The 16,249-nt window shown below is 47.0% G+C and overlaps 1 protein-coding gene across 1 annotated transcript in view; it reads right to left on the bottom strand.

Moving 5' to 3' along the window:
- Positions 1 to 11,770, bottom strand: part of Arhgef3 (Rho guanine nucleotide exchange factor 3) — a 369,200-nt gene extending 357,430 nt beyond the window's left edge. Inside the window, exon 1 of the mRNA XM_012949393.2 lies at positions 11,652 to 11,770. The gene's annotated coding sequence lies outside the window, so the exon portion shown is untranslated. The remainder of the gene's footprint in view (positions 1 to 11,651) is intronic.
- Between the last annotated feature and the right edge of the window lie 4,479 nt (positions 11,771 to 16,249).

Here is a 16,249-nt window from a genome sequence, read left to right as displayed (position 1 = left end):
AAGAGAGGTGTGCTTACAATGCTATTTTCTAGACACACAATGTGGCCTTAATATTCTTAACCTCACAGTAGCTGATGCTACCTACACAAGACCTTAATAATGGGGGAGGGGGAAAGATGATGACATTGAAATGGAAGAAATATATTGCCTATATTTATGAAAGTTGTCAATAAAAAAAAATTTTAATGCTGCAGATGGGCTGGAGAGATGCTTAGTGGTTAAGGCACTTGCCTGCAAAGCCAAAGGGCCCAGGTTCGATTCCCCAGGACCCACATAAGCCAGATGCCAAGATGGTACATGTGTTTGGAGTTCATTTGCAGTAGCTGAAGGCCCTGGCATGCCCATTCTCTCTGTCTCTCTCTCTCTCAAATAAATAAATTAATTAATTAAAATTTAAAATGCTGCAAGCTGGGACTGGAGAGATGGGTCAGTGGTTAGAAGTGCTTGACTGCAAAGCCTGCTGGCCAGAGTTCAATTCCCAAGAACCCATGTAAAGCCAGATACAAGGTAGCATATCTGCAATTTGTTTGCAATGGCAGGCAGGCCTGGCATGCCCATTCTTTTTCTCTTTCTCTCTCCTTTGTCAAATAAATATTGAAAAAAAAAGTTTTAGGGCTGGAGAGATGGCCTAGCAGTTAAGTGTTTGCCTGCAAAGCCAAAGTACCTCTGTTTGGTTCCCTAGGACCCATGTAAGCCAGATGCAAAAGGGGGCACTTGCGTCTGGAGTTCGTTTGCAGTGGCTGGAGGCCCTGGAGTTCCAATTCTCTCTCCCTCCCTCTCTCTCTCTCTCTCTCTCTCTCTCTCTCATAAGTTAAAACAAAAAAAAAAAGTTTTAATCCGCAAACTGTGGAGGGTTTCTGTAATCCAAGTGTAGCAACAGCAAGATGGGAAGTGGTGGCAAAAGATTTTCCCAGAAGCTCCTGAGAGGAGCTATAAACAACATCTCAGAGGAAGCAGGCAGCAAGGACCAACCCAAAAGTTGTCCTCTGATCTCCACACATGTACCATGCCACATTCATGCCCACACTCACACACGTGAACACACACACGTCAAAAAGCCCTGTCACTCACCAACACTATTAAACTGTATAAGTTACCTCTCTCTGCCTCACTTCTTTCTCCATCCATAAAATGGCGATAAAAATATCTGCTCATAGTGTTTTTCAATCAGTATATTTTAGCTGGGCATGGTGGTTTATACCTATAATTCCAGAACTCGGGAGACTGAGGTAGGAGGATTGCTATGAGTTCGAGGCCAGCCTGAGCCAGAGAGTGAGTTCCAGATCAGCCTGGGCTACAGTGAGATCCTCTCCACCAAAAAGAAAAAAGGAAAGAAAGCACATTTTAAAAAAAATATTATTTTAACTTATTTATTTGTGTGTGAGAGAGAGAGAAGCAGATAGAGAGAATGGATGGAAGCACCAGGGACTCTAGCCACTGCAAATGAACTCCTGACACATTCACCATCTTGTGCATCTGGCTTTCGTGAGTACTGGGGAATTGAGTTTGGGTCTTTTGGCTTTGCTGGCAAGTGCCTTAAACCACTAAACCATCTCTCTAGCCCCTTAAAAATATTCTGTTTATTTGCCAGGGCCTTAGCTGCTGCAGATGAACTCCATATGCATGTGCCACTTTGTGCATCCAACTTTACATGGATACTGGGGAATCAATCCAGGGTCATTAGGCTTTGCAGGAAAGCGCCTTAACCACTAAGCCATCTATCCAGCCCTAAAAGTACATTTGATTCACTGGGGAAATAAATAAATCCAGTGGGTTGAAAAACCATGATTTAAAGTAACAGAAAAAGCAAAAATAGATTAATGTAGGAAGGAATTAACAAAGGAGACTAAACATAAGGAGAGTAAGTACTGCTTTACTAAGTCATTGTTCAGATATGCACATATGCACACACACACATACATGAACACACAGAGATTTCAGTTTAGTTTTATGTTTTATGATGGGCTATAGTTTTGTTTGTAAATATTTTATTTATTTATTCTATTTATTTGAGAGAGAGAGAGGTAGATAAAGAGAAAGAGAGAGAATGGGCAAGCCAATACCTCTAGCCACTGCAAACGAACTCCAGGCACATGAACCACCTTGTACATCTGGCTTACATGGGTACTGAGGAATCAAGCCTGGGTCCTTGGGCTTCACAAGCAAGTGCCTTAACCACTAAGCCCTCTCTCCAGCTCCACAGGTTGTTTCTTAAAAAAAAAAAAAAAAAAACCATGAGAGCTGGAGAGAGGGCTTAGCAGTTAAGGAGCTTGCCTGCAAAGGCTGATGACCCAAGTTGAATTCCCTGACACCCACATAAAGCCAGATGCACAAAGTGGCACATGCATCTGGAGTTTGTTTACAGTGGCTGGAGGCCCTGACATGCCCTTTCTCTCTCTCTCTCCTTGCAAATAAATAAAGAAAACTAGTTTAAAAACACACATGAAGCCAGGCGTGGTGCTACATGCCTTTAATCCCAGCACTTGGGAGGCAAAGGTAGGAGGATCACTGTGAGTTCAAGGCCACCCTGAGACTACATAGTGAATTCCAGGCCAGCCTGGGTTACAGTGAGACCCTACCTAAAAAAAAAAAAAAAAAAAAGACACAAAAAAACAATAAAATTTGGGAGCAACATTGTTACCATCTGACTCTAAACGATACTGTAAACTTTATCAATATTTATTAGCATTATTAGGTAGAACTATTAACATGGTTGCATCAAGGCGGCCAGTCATTTACTACCAAACCACTGTATCTCCTCAAGTCTCCCTCCTCCCTCTTTCTTTCAGACTTGGGTGGTCACTTAAAATACTTTATGACTCACAATGCTGGCCCAAGATGAGTGTAGCCCTGCCGAGTCCAGAACACACCAAATGCTAGTGATTTGTTAAGAAAACCCCTTGAGTTTGCAAGACTGGGAAGAGCTTTATAAAATTAAAGCCAGGCTGGAGAGAAACTGTCCTCCCCACGCCCTTGGGAGATGTGTCATGGACAGAGGTGACCCAAGGTCAGCCAAACTGCACCTTCTGAGGCTGAGTGAGAAGCGAGGTGCCAGACCTCAGCTCTGCACTGTGCTTCCTTGTTTTGGGGTTGGATCATCTCAGTGTGTTTTCCCCCAAGTTTCCAGGCACACACATCCCTCACTGAAGGACTAAAATCCCTGTGAACTAACTGCTTGTTGTAATAGCTTACTGAAGGAAATCTGCTAAACTAAAGAGAGATTAGGTTCTGAAGATCTCAAGACAAGTTCTATTGTGTGGTACATTTTTCCCTTCTAGAAATGAGCTAGTAACTCAGGCTCAGATATTAATGCTTTTAAATCGTCTTGAAAAAGCAGGTGGTAGGGCTGGAGGGATGGCTTAGTGGTTAAAGGCACTTGCCTGCAAAGCCAAAGGACCCAGATTCGATTCCCTAGGACCCACGTGAGCCAGATGCACAAGGTGGTGCATGTATCTGGAGTTCATTTGCAGTGGCTGGAAGCCCTGGTGCTCTCTTTCTGTCTCTGCTCTTTCTCTTTCTCAAATAAAGAAATAAAAATATTTTTTAAAATAAAAAGGAATTTTCCACATGCTTTTAAAAAAATAAAGCAGATGGCAGCTGGGTGTGGTGGGGCACTCCTTTAATCTTCGCACTTGGGAGGCAGAGGTAGGAGGATTGCTGTGAGTTCAAGGCCACCCTGAGACTACATAGTGAATTCCAAGTCAGCCTGGGCTACAGGAAGACCCTACCTTGAAACATCTCTTGTCCTGAAAAAAAAAGGAAAAAAAAAAAAAAAGGAAAGAAAGAAAGAGAAAGCAGGTTATAACTAACACTTTTAATTCCAGTACTGACGAGGCTCAGGTAGAGGATTATAATGAGTTCAAGGCCAGCCTGGCCTAGAGTGAGACTCTACCTTGAAACAAAGAAAACAAGGATAACTCCAGACACACATGCACACATGCACACACCCATACACACATACACACACATTGTTTTTGTTTTAAATAAGAGTTCCTCACTATAGCTAAGAGTGGATAGATTTGTAGTTTCAATTGTAACTTGGAAAACAAAATTTTCCTAAAGATAAAAAGGGCCGTTCCCAAATGATACAAATGTAGTCACTGTACTTCTCATTTCTCCATCCTTGAGAATAAAATCGCTGCCGTGTGCCAAAGCATAACATCTGGAATACATGAGTGCACGCAGGGCTGTAAACTGAACTTTTAATATGCGATACTATCCCTTACTTTTTTTCATTTTATTCTTCAAATTATGATGCCAGGGAACTAGCAGGAGGGAGCAAAAATTGCTTTGGCATCAATATCCTTTCTTCCAAAGTATTCCTACTTCCGCATGCAGTGACAAACCACATCCAAATGGTGGCCGTTGCAGTTACCCTAATATAGCTGGGACTAAACACCCGACCAAAAGCAGCTGGTGGGAGGAGAGGGTTTCTTTTGGCTTGTAGTCTTGAGGGGATAGCAGGGGAAGCATGGCATGAGCAGAGGCTGGACATCACCTCTGCCACAGCAGGTGGACGACAGCAGCAGGAGGATGATGGAGCTCTGGCAAGGAGGAGCTGGCTCTAACACCCCCAAGTTTGCCCCAGCAACACACCTCCTCCAGCAAGGCTCCACCTCCAAAACTGCAACCAGCTAAGGACCCAGCATTCAAACAACATGAGTTTATGAAGGATATCTGAGTCAAACCTCCCCAGGGCCTGACTCCATGACCCTCTCCACAACTGATGACTGTAGGGATTCTCCCCAATTGATGACTGTAAGGCTCTGGGGTCCCCAGTTCTCATTCCTTCTTCTTCTTCTTTATTTATTTTTTTGGGTTGTTGTGGTAGGGTCTCACTCTAGCCCAGGCTGACCTGGATTTCACTATGGAGTCTCAGGGTGTCCTCTAACTCACAGCGATCCTCCTACCTCTGCCTCCCAAGTGCTGGGATGAAAGCTGTGCACCACCGCACCTGGCCAGCCTCATTCCTTCTTGAGGGTGGGAGGAGGGGTGATGCAAGGATACCAGGCACCTACAGCCCCCAGGATACAGGAAGCCAAGGCTGCTGGATGCCTCCGATCTCACACTCAGGAATGAACCATTATTTATTTATTTAGAGAATGAATGGGCATGACAGGGCCTGTAGCCACTGCAGATGAACTCCAGATATATTCTCCACCATGTGGCTTATGTGGGTACTGAGGAATCGAACTTGGATCCTTTAGGCTTCACAGGCAAGTGCCTTAACCACTAACCCATCTCTCCAGTCTCAGGAATGAATCATCTTATCCAAGACCTGTAGCCTTGGGTTAAGAACTCTACTACACTCAGTCACCATCTTCAACAAGGAAGACACCATCTTCACATGCCTGTATTCCTCTCTGAGCAGCCTGAAGAACAGACCTCCGAGTGCTTCTTCCCCAGACCATGACTAAGGAAATTTAGTAAAACTCTAGGAAAAAGGGCTCCAGGTCTCACACTGAATGCTAGGATGGTGAAACTCACCAGTCATGGCCATACCACAGCTTGTAACCCCAGTGCTTGAGATGGGAGAGCAGAAACAGTAGAATCACTGGGGCTTCTAACTGAAAAACAGGGAGTGACAGATTCAATGAGACACTGTCTCAAGGAAATAAAATGGAAGAGCAAGACAGGACACCCAACCTCCTCTGGCTTTCATATAAGTGCATTTGGGGCACACACATCTGCATACACATGCATCCCCCCACACACACACAAAAAAAATGGGAAACTTCTCATATTATCTACACTTATCCATGGATCACTTAGCAAAAGTTCAACTGGGGCTGGAGAGATGGCTTTGCAGTTAAGGTGCTTGCCAGTGAAGCCTAAGGATTCAGGCTCAATTCCCCAGTACCCAGATGCACAAGGTGGCACATGCATCTGGAGTTCATTTACACTGGCTAGAGGCCCATGCACACTCATTCTCTCTCTCGCTCACTCTCACTTGCTTGCTCTAATAAATAAAAATAAAACATTTTTTAAAAAGTAAAAAAAATGCCGGGCATGGTGGCCTTTTTTAAAATTTTATTTATTTATTTATTTGAGAGCGACAGACACAGAGAGAAAGATAGATAGAGGGGGAGAGAGAGAATGGGTGCGCCAGGGCTTCCAGCCTCTGCAAACTAACTCCAGACGCGTGCGCCCCCTTGTGCATCTGGCTAACGTGGGACCTGGGGAACCGAGCCTCGAACTGGGGTCCTTAGGCTTCACAGGCAAGCGCTTAACCGCTAAGCCATCTCTCCAGTCCCATGGTGGCTTTTAATCCCAGCACTTGGGAGGCAGAGGTAGGAGCATCGCCATGAGTTCCAGGCCACCCTGAGACTGAATAGTAAATTCCAGGTCAGCCTGGGAAAAAGTGAGACCCTACCTCAAAAAACAAAACAAACAAAAGAAGAAATGATGACACTACCTACACAAGACCTTGCATAATAAGAGGAGGAAAAATGATGGCATCAAATAATAAATAAAAGAGAGATTAGTTGGAAAGAACAAGGAATTTGTGGGGGCGAATTTGGGAGGAGGGAAAGGAGGGTACTAGGAGGAAGGTATGATCATGGTAGATTGTCTATATTTATAGAAGTTGTCAATAAAAACGTTTTTTGTTTTTTTAAATTTATTTTATTTTATTCAAGAGCGACAGAGAGAGGAAGAGGCAGAGAGAGAGGGAGAGAGAGAGAATGGGCACACCAGTGCTTCTAGCCAGTGCAAACGAACTCCACACACGTGTGCCCCCTTATGCATCTGGCTAATGAGGGTCCTGGGGAATAGAGCCTCAAACTGGGGTCCTCAGGCTTCACAGGCAAGTGCTTAACTGCTAAGCCATCTCTCCAGCCCATCAATAAAAAGTTTTTAAAAATTCATCTGAAATGGGTATATGGTGGCACATGTCTTTAATCCCAGTACTCTGGAGGCTGAGATGGAAGGATCACCATGAGTTTGAGGCCAGCCTTGGCTACTAGTGAGTTCCAGGTCAGCCTGGATTAGAATGAGACCCTGCCTTGAAAACAAAACAAAACAAAACAAAATGGGACTAGACATATGGCACAGCAGTTAAGGAACTTGCCCACAAAGCCTAATGACCCAGGTTCAATTCCCCAGTACCCATGTAATAAAGCCAGATGCACAAGGTGGCACATGTGTCTAGAGTTCATTTGCAGTGGCTAGACACCTAGGTGTGCCCAATTTCTCTCTATCTGCTTCTCTCTCAAATAAATAAATAAAATATTGTTTTAAAAAAAGCTCAGCTGATTTTTTTTTTCTTTTGAGGCATCAACAAGCTGACCTAAAACTCTACTGGGCGGGAGAGCTCAGGCTAGAGTAACAAAAACAACCCTGAAAAAGGACTACTTCCTGAGTGCAAAACTTACTACATAACATACCTACAGTCATCCAGACAACACACACACCTGTACTGACATAAGGAGAGGCATATGGAAAAGGGAACAGAATTGAGGGCACAAAACACTTGCATTGGGCTGAAGAAATGGCTTAGCAGCTAAGGCACTTGCCTGAGAAGCCTCAGGACCCAGGTTCAATTCCCCAGTATTTACAAAAGCACAAGATGGCGCATGTGTCTGGAGTTTGTTTGCAGTGGCCAGAGGCCTTGGTAAGTCCACTCTCTTTCTCTCTAAATAAATAAATAAAATATTTGGAAAAACACACTTGCATTAATAGCCAGATGCCTTGTAACAAAGATGTAAAGACAGGGCTGGAGAGATGGCTTAGAGGTTCAGGCACTTGCCTGCAACACTAAAGGACCCAAGTTTGATTCCCCAGGATCCACATAAGCCAGATGCACAAAGTGGGTCATGTGTCGGAACTTCATTTCTATCTCTTTCTCTCTCTCTCTGCCTCTTTCTCTCTCAAATAAATAAATAAAATATTTCTTAAAAAGATATAAAGACAAGTCAATGAGAAGAACAATCTTTGTTTCTTTAGGTTTGTTTATTTATTTATTTGGGAATGTAGAGAAAGATAATGGACACACCAGGGCCTCCTGCCAATGCAAACAAACTCCAGATGCATGTGCCACTTTGTACATCTGGTTTTCCGTGGGTGCTGGGAAATTGAACCCAGGCCATCAGGCTTCCCAAGAAAACACATTTAATCACCGAGCCATTTAGAAAAATATTTATTTATTTGTTTGTTTGTTTATTTTGGGGTGAGTATTGTGTGTTTAAGTATTTCATTTATTTATTTGCAAGTTGAAAGAGAGAGAGAGAAAATGAGAGAGGGAATGGGCACCACATACAAATTTCAACTCAAAATGGATTAAAGATCTAAATCTAAGAGCTAAAAATTATAAAACTCTTAGAAAAAAAACACAGGCATAAACCTTTGACTTTGGATTAGGCAAAAGTTTTAGGTATGACATCAAATGCAGAAATAAGACTAGAAAAATACCAACATTAAAGCCTTATGTTTCAAAGGATGCCATCAAGCAAGGGTTTACAAAGCTGGGGCTTGGAAGATGGCTCGGTGGGGACAGGGCTTGCTACACAGGCATGAGGAACTGAGTTCAGATTCCCAGAACATATGTAACATGCCAGGCAGCACAGAGTATGCCTGTACCCCTAGAACTCAGGAGGCTCCACATGCACATATATGAACAGGTATAAATACAGGCACATGCAAAAAAAAATAAGTAAAAATAAATTTTAAAAAGGGAAAAGGCCACCAGAAAGTGGGAGAAAATATTTGAAAATCACTTATCTGATGAGGAACTGATGAACCCAGAAACATAAAGAACCCTCATGACTCATTAGAAAAGAATATAAAACCATTTCAAACATGGGCAAAAGACCCAAGTAGACATTTCTTCAAACAAGACATACAAACAGCCAATAAACACATGAAAAGAAACTCACATTATTAGCCATCAGAGAAGAGAACACATCCAAATCACAATATACCAACTCCCAGCCACTAGGATGGTGAGGGGCTGGAGAAATGGCTCAGCAGTTAAAGCACTTGCCTGCAAAGCCTAATGACCTGAGTTCACTTCCCCAGTATCCACATAAAGCCCGATGCACAAATTGGTACATATGTCTGGAGTTTGTTTGCAGTGGCTAGAGGTCCTGGTGCACGCATTCTCTCCCTCCCTCCCTCCCTCCCTCCCTCCCTCCCTCTCTAACTCTCTCTCTCTCTCTCTCTCTCTCTCTCTCTCTCTCTCTGTCTCTGTTTGCAAATAAATATATAAAATTTTAAAAAAGAAAAAGGAAAGCTCTCCAGTCTCACCACGCTTCAGGCCATGGGTATTCCTTCATCCTATCACTCAGGTACATTTACTGAGCATTTACCAAAAGTTGGAGCTAGTGTACAGTGGTAAACAGGGAGACACCTGTGCCTTATTGGCCGCTACCTTCTGATGAGTGGATAAAGCCGACAAATACACCATCCCAGGTAAGTGCCCTGAATCAGATATGATAGGACAATGTGAGCAAAGTGATGGGAGGGGTGGCTCTGGACAGTGGTCACGGAGACTGTCCAGAGACAGCAGAGCTGAAGGGCTAGAAAGTGTGAGATGTGGAGGAATAATGTATTCAGAAGAGGAGGAACAACTGCAAGTTCAATGCCCTAAGAAGTATCGTGACACCCCAAACTCAGATTCTCACCAGTGTCATCTCTGTCTACAGCCCTCCACACATGTGAAGGGTCCCCATCCCATGACCTCCCATCTCTTTTCCCCAGCTGACCTCCTGGTCAAGTTTTCTCATGTTAAAATAGACATGAGTTTTCCATGTGAAGAAGGTGTGCTCCGAGCCAGTGCACAACACAACATGTGTACCATCATCTCCACTCTCTAAAAATGTAAACCCAGCCAGGTGTGGTGGTGCACGCCTTTAATCCCAGCACTCGTGAGGCAGAGGTAGGAGGATCACCATGAGTTCGAGGCCACCCTGAGACTCCATAGTGAATTCCAGGTCAGCCTGAGCTAGAATGAGACCCTACCCCAAAACAACAACAAAAATAAATAAATAAAAAATAAAAAATAGACCTGCTGTGGCCAGGAGGTGAGAACTTGCCTCTCTACCCAGCAGCAGGTCAATGTCTTGCCTGTTTGTTTGTTTGTTTGTTTGTTTGTTTGTTTGTTTGTTTGCAAGTAGAGATACAAAGGAGACAGAGAATGATAATGGGAGCACCAGGGCCTCCAGCTGCTGCAAATGGACTCCAGATGCATGTGCCACTTTGTGCATCTGGCTTTACGTGGGTACTGAGGAACTGAAACCTAGTCCTTAGGCTTTGCCACTTAACTTCTAAGCCATGTCTCCAGCCCCAGAGTCCGCTTCCGTGCACACAGGCCTCTTGGAAAATAGGTGTCAGAAGGCCCCCAGAGCCCAGGTTCAGCTCTCCTGTTGGTGAGGTTCAAGAAGAAATCCAACAGGTGCACCCTAGGGAGATAGCACTGATGCAAGGGGTCATGATGTTAGAGATAAAAGAAGTCGGAGGGGGGACGCGGGGGAGACAAGAGCCTCTGGGTCCTTAAATAGACTCAACCTTCTAGACTAGAGGATGTCAGCCTGCCAGGGGCTTAGGGCTTAAAGGAATTCAAATGAAACCTCATCCTCTCCAACCCCCACCCACACCAGCCCCGAGAGGCAAGCCCAGAAGACCCAAGACCCGCTTCCCAGCAGGATCTTCGACAAAGGATATGTCTAAGTCCACATCCTCAGATCAACCCTGCACAAGGCTGGTTCACCACAGGAGGTGTTCCTGCGACTTTTTCCAGTCTGAACACAGACGCGGTGCGCCTGCTGGACAGAAAGGCCCTGATCCCTAGCAAGACAGGGTAAGGAGCAAAGACTGGTATGCCACCTCTTAGGGACGCTGCAGATGTACATGCGCTGTTGCCCAGATGTCAGCCATAATAAGAATAAGAGCAGGGGACAGAAGTTACTTTGCGTCAGTCACTATGACAGGCTCTTTCACCTTAAGAAATCCTTCAAGGGCTGAGGAGAGAGAGTTCAGTGGTTAAGGCACTTGCCTGCAAAACCCAAGGACCGGGATTCGATTCCCTACTACCCAGGTAAAGCCAGATGCACAAAGTAGCACATGCATCTGGAGTACAACGGTGGAGGCCCTGGCTCACCCATCCTCTCTCTCTCTGCCTCTCCTTGTACATAAATAAATATATAGAAAATAAAAGGAAACCCTTTAAGCTTCATACTAGTATCACGCCCACACGCCCACGTTACAGACGAGCAAACGACAGCACAGACATGTGAGGTCACTGTGACAGCTGAGCTCTCCTCTGCAACCCTCTCGGGAAGAGAGCGGTTACACCTGGATGGTGCATGAAATGCTTCAGAAATTTAAGTTTCATCCGGTGCATGCAGGACATCTGCAGTTGGGCAGTTCTCTCACATTTTTGGCTGGTGCTGGAAGTAAGCCTGGTCCACGGCAATACACCGAGCCAAGCCAAGTCCTCTAGGAACAGGCCATGGTTCCGGCAGGGTCCAAACCCACTGTGGTTACCCGCCCTAAAACCACGCCAGGGCGGGCGGGGGAACCGGTCCCCACCCGGCTCCATCAGTGTTCACGATTAGGAAACGCTCGCCGAGCCCTGGCTACCCACGGTCACCACCGTCGTCGCCTCCCATCTCGAGATCCTCCCGCCGTGGACCAGCGCCCCCCACGACACTGACCTGGAGACGAAGCAAAGTCCAGGGAAAGGGCGCGCCCGCCCGGGGACAGGTGGCGCCTCCCTCCCCGGAAGTGGCTCCGGGAACTTTCTTTCCCAATAGCTTCTTGGGGGTGTGTGTGGGGGAACCAAGTCGGGGTCCCCCAGCAAACAGCAGCCAGGAGCAGTCGCTGATCGGGGCCAGGGGTAGCAATGCTCAGACAGTGCGCCCCCGTGCGCTCCGGGTGGCCCGGGCGCGGGGTGGGGAGATGGCCTGGCTCCGTCCGGGATGGAGGTTTGCGGGGGGGGAAGGATCCCGCTCCCGTGGGGTGGGGGATGAAGTTAGCCGGGGATCGAACCCGGGAGGGTCCCCAAGCCAGCTGCCGGCTGGTAGGCGCTCAGCCCCGGCGGTGGCGGGGGGGGGGGGGGGCGGGGGGTGGCTCCCCGGGGCGGGGCGGGGCGGGCGCCTGGGAGGCCTCCGGAGCCACGTGGGCGGGAGGCGGGCCCGGACCCCCCGCAGGCGCCCTCAGCCCGCTAAGGCCACACCTGGAGGACATCGCCCCGACACACCGGGCCACCCTCGTTCCCCACGACCTGCTTGGGGTCTCTCGGATAACTTATGAGGGAAGGGGACACAGCAATTCTTGGGACCACAACCTGTCACTCAAACGAGACCCAAGTTCGATTTGTGGAGGAGGGATGCGTAGTCCGCCCCTGACTCCCTCGGTCCTGACGGTCCAAACAAACGTCTAACAGGAGGGGAGTGGGGCCCCGCTCGTGCCAGACATTGCCCGCAAGCGCTGGGACGAGAGCCTGCGCGGAGCTCTCGCTCCCACCGCTAGGCTAACCTTGGCTTGTCAGGCCTTGCCCAGCTCACCCTTTCCTTGCCTAGAGTTGAGTGTGAGGACAGGGTGGGCCCAGCCAAGTTCTCGGTCGGCGTGGGTTTGGAGGTGGGTGCAGGGCCAGCAGTGACCTGGGTCAGCCACCCACCCATACAGAAATAAACAAAGCAATCTAAATAAAGCTGCCTTTTGCATTTATTAATTCATTCACTCGGTAGATAAAAGCCCGCTCTCTCTGCCAGCACTCGGGAGACAGAGGTAGAAGGATCGCCTTGAGTTCGAGGCCACCCTGAAACTACAGAGTGAATTCCACCCTGAGACTACAGAGTGAAATTGAGGTCAGCCTGGGCTAGAGTGAGACCCTACCTCCGGGGGAGGGGGGGCTGCTCTCTATGGGACTTCATAAAATCAGAAATAAAGAGTGCTCTAGACAGCTGGCACTGGAGGAGTACCCCTTTAATCTCAGCACTCAGGAGGCAGAGGTAGAATGATCAAGGCTACCCTCAAACTACATAGTGATTTCCAGGTCAACCTGGGCTAGAGTGAGACCCTATCTTAAAAATACAAAATGGGAGGGGGCGCTGGAGAAATGGCTTAGCAGTTAAGGCGCTTGCCTGCAAAGGCAAAGGACCTCAGTTTGATTCCCCAGAACCCACATAAGCCAAATACACAAGGTGCCTATGCATCTGGAGTTCGTTTGCAGTGGCTGGAAGCCCTGCGGTGCCCATTCTGTCTCTCTCCCTCTCTTTCTCTCTCTCAAATAAATAAAATATTTTTTAAAAATTAAAAAAAAAAAGGAATGCTCTAGGAGCTTAGAGAGATGCTCAGTGGTTAAAGCTGCTTGCTTGTAAAGCCCAGGGCTCGATTCCCTGGTACCCGCGTAAAGCCAGATACACAAAGTGGCACACATTCTGGAGTTCCTTTACAGTGACAGGAGGCACAGGTGCACCCATACACTCCTTCCCTCCCTCACCCCCATGCTCATTCTCTAATAAATAATATTCAAAAAACAAAAAGAGGGCTGGAGAGATGGCTTAGCTGTTAAGAAACTTGCCTGTGAAGCCTAAGGACCTAGGTTCAACTCCCCAGAACCCACATAAGCCAGATGCACATGGTGGCACATGCATATGGAGTTCATTTGCAGTGGCTAGAGGCCCTGGCACACCCATTTTCTGTCTTTCTGTCTCTCTGTAATAAATAAATAAAAATTAATTAATTAATTTTTTTTTAATGCTCTAGTGTACATGGTACTGGGCTGTCACGAAAGTGAGCCTGGGGCCACACTGCAAAACCTCATTGGCTGCTTCCATGTGACATCCATACATTTCAGGTGCTTGATCATGCCAGGCAGCCTTGTGAATGTAGGCCTGCATGGGACCCACTTCTCAGAGCAAGCGGGCCCCTATTTCTGGAGTTGGTCTTGGGGACTGGGTGTACAGATGAAGCACATGTGCCCCAGATACTAAAGCCCTTGCTCAGGCAGGGCTAAGAAACAGGAGCAGGGCTCCAAGAGTCCCAACAACCCCTGCCTGAGCTCTCACAGGAGGGAGGGGTGAGTGAGAGCTCCCTGGGGTCAGGAAAGGGGGCATCTTTCCTGTTGGCATCCTGGGAAATGGATCTTCCTACTCAAGACTCCACACCCAGCACAAGGTGTTCAGAACTCTCTCTGCTCCTGCTGGATGTTTCTTGGAGCAACCTTGCCCACGCCTGCAAGCTCTCCGCTCCAAATTCTAGGTAGCCTCTCACTGGCTGGAAGCCCACCTTCGGAGCCAGAACCAAAAAAGCTTGAACAACTTGCTTTCATTCTAAGCACTGTGGTTTAATTCCACTCCAGCCTCAAGGGACCTCCTTGACCAGAGACCCCAAGCCACGGCTTCCTGTTCCCCTCTGACTACTCCAAGAGCACACCCCTGGTCCAGAGCCCCTAGTCTTCAACCTTGCTCCCAGAACCTTTGTTGGCCCATCACCTCCATATTGTGGAGATCCCTATGACAAGCAGCCAGGTTCTGAAAGTAATTAATTTAGGTGGCTTAGTGGTTAAGACATTTGCCTGCAAAGCCCAAGGACCCAGGTTCAATTTCCCAGAACCCATGTAAGCCAGATGCACATGGTGGCGCATGTATCTGGAGTTCATTTGCACTGGCTAGACACCATGGCATGCCCATTCTATCTCATAAATAAATAAATAAAAATATATTAAAACTATAAAGCAAAAGGCTTCCGATTATGTACCCAGAGTTCAGCAGGGATTTCAGACCCACACTCCAAACTGATTGTTCCATTCAAGCACCACTGTCAAAGTTTTCTTTCCACTAGATTCAGTTCAACAGTTATGCAGGGGCGTGTACACCTGTAATCCCAGCCCCTGGGGAGGTGGAAGATCTGCACTTAGAAGCTAGCCTTGGCTACATAGGGAGTTTGAGGCTAGGCTGGGCTACATGAGATCTGTCTCAAAAAATAAATACTCTACCTAATTGAATTTTACTACACACCATACACAGTGTCAGGGTCTGGAAAACTGTGGTGACTAATCACCAAGGCACATATAGTCTGAGACCCCTGTGGAGCTGATGAGGGACACAGACTCCTAAAGAACAGGTAGGGGGCTGGGGAAATGGTTCATTGGTTAAAGTCACTTGCTTACAAAGCCTGCCAACTTGGGTTCAATTTCCCAGTACCCATGTAAAGCCAGATGGACAATGTGACACATGCATCTGGAGTTCATTTGTAGCATCAAGAGGCCCTGGCATGCCTATACATGTTTTATCTCTCTCAAAGAAAGAAACAAATAAATCAAATTTTATAAAAGGACAGGTAGGGAGTAGGAGGTGGCAAGAGACACTAGCAATAGGGGAAGCACTGGCCCAGGCAGAAGGTGGCCTTGACTGGATCGTATACGACTTTAAGCCTATGAAAACCAAGTATGGAGGCCCACAGGGGTGGAAGAGCAGAGGCCACCCAGCAGAGGTCCACAGAAAAGGCAAGTGTGAGGAGAGACAGAGGGCCCCTGATGGCCTTGAGACATCAGACCTTGCCTACAGAAGGTTCAGGCAGAGAGAGGCATGTGGTTTGGAGACCGTGACGCTGGCTGCCCAGTGAAGAATGGATACAGTGGGTGAGTCTCCTATATACAACCAAAGGCAACGTGACTTGTTATTATTACTAAAGGCAAAGTCCTTGATTTACTGTTTTATAGGTCAGGATTTCCAGAAAGCAATACATACATGCAAGTAATGCACACAGACTAGCCAAGCATAAGACTGTCCCTTGCAGTGATGGGAACTGAACCTGGGCTCCGTCACTAACCTACATAGCTCCAGTTTCCTTCGTCTGTTTCATTTGAGACAAGGTCTCACTAAGTTACTCAGGTGGCCCTTGGACATCATCCTCCAGCCTCAGCCTCTTGAGTGCTGGGACTGCAGGCCTGTGCTGTCAGCCTTGGCTCCCACAAGAGTTGATAATGCAGCTCCCCTTCCCACCATGCTGAGCCCTGAGGCTGGCCTGGGGAAGGAGATCTCAGCTCCCAGACTCCTGTCTGCAGGTGATACTTTGGAAGCTGATGCAAAGGTCTAAAGACACCTATGATCAGCCACCATTTCTACTTGAAATAGTCCATTAGTTCATGAGGGCTCAGTGCTTTAAGTCAGCTCTCTGCTTTAACTCTTCAAGACAGGATGGGGCAGAACCAGGAAATCATTTCATTAATTAGGAAAGCCGGAGTACCTAAAGGAGGCTTCCCACATGGAGGGGATGGTAATGATCTATGGCTGACATGAGACAA

Source organism: Jaculus jaculus, chromosome 16, assembly GCF_020740685.1.
Source record: "Jaculus jaculus isolate mJacJac1 chromosome 16, mJacJac1.mat.Y.cur, whole genome shotgun sequence".
NCBI classification, from domain to species: domain Eukaryota; kingdom Metazoa; phylum Chordata; class Mammalia; order Rodentia; family Dipodidae; genus Jaculus; species Jaculus jaculus.
The sequence above is the reverse complement of the archived record's forward strand: the minus strand, read 5'-3'. Positions and strand labels throughout refer to the sequence as shown.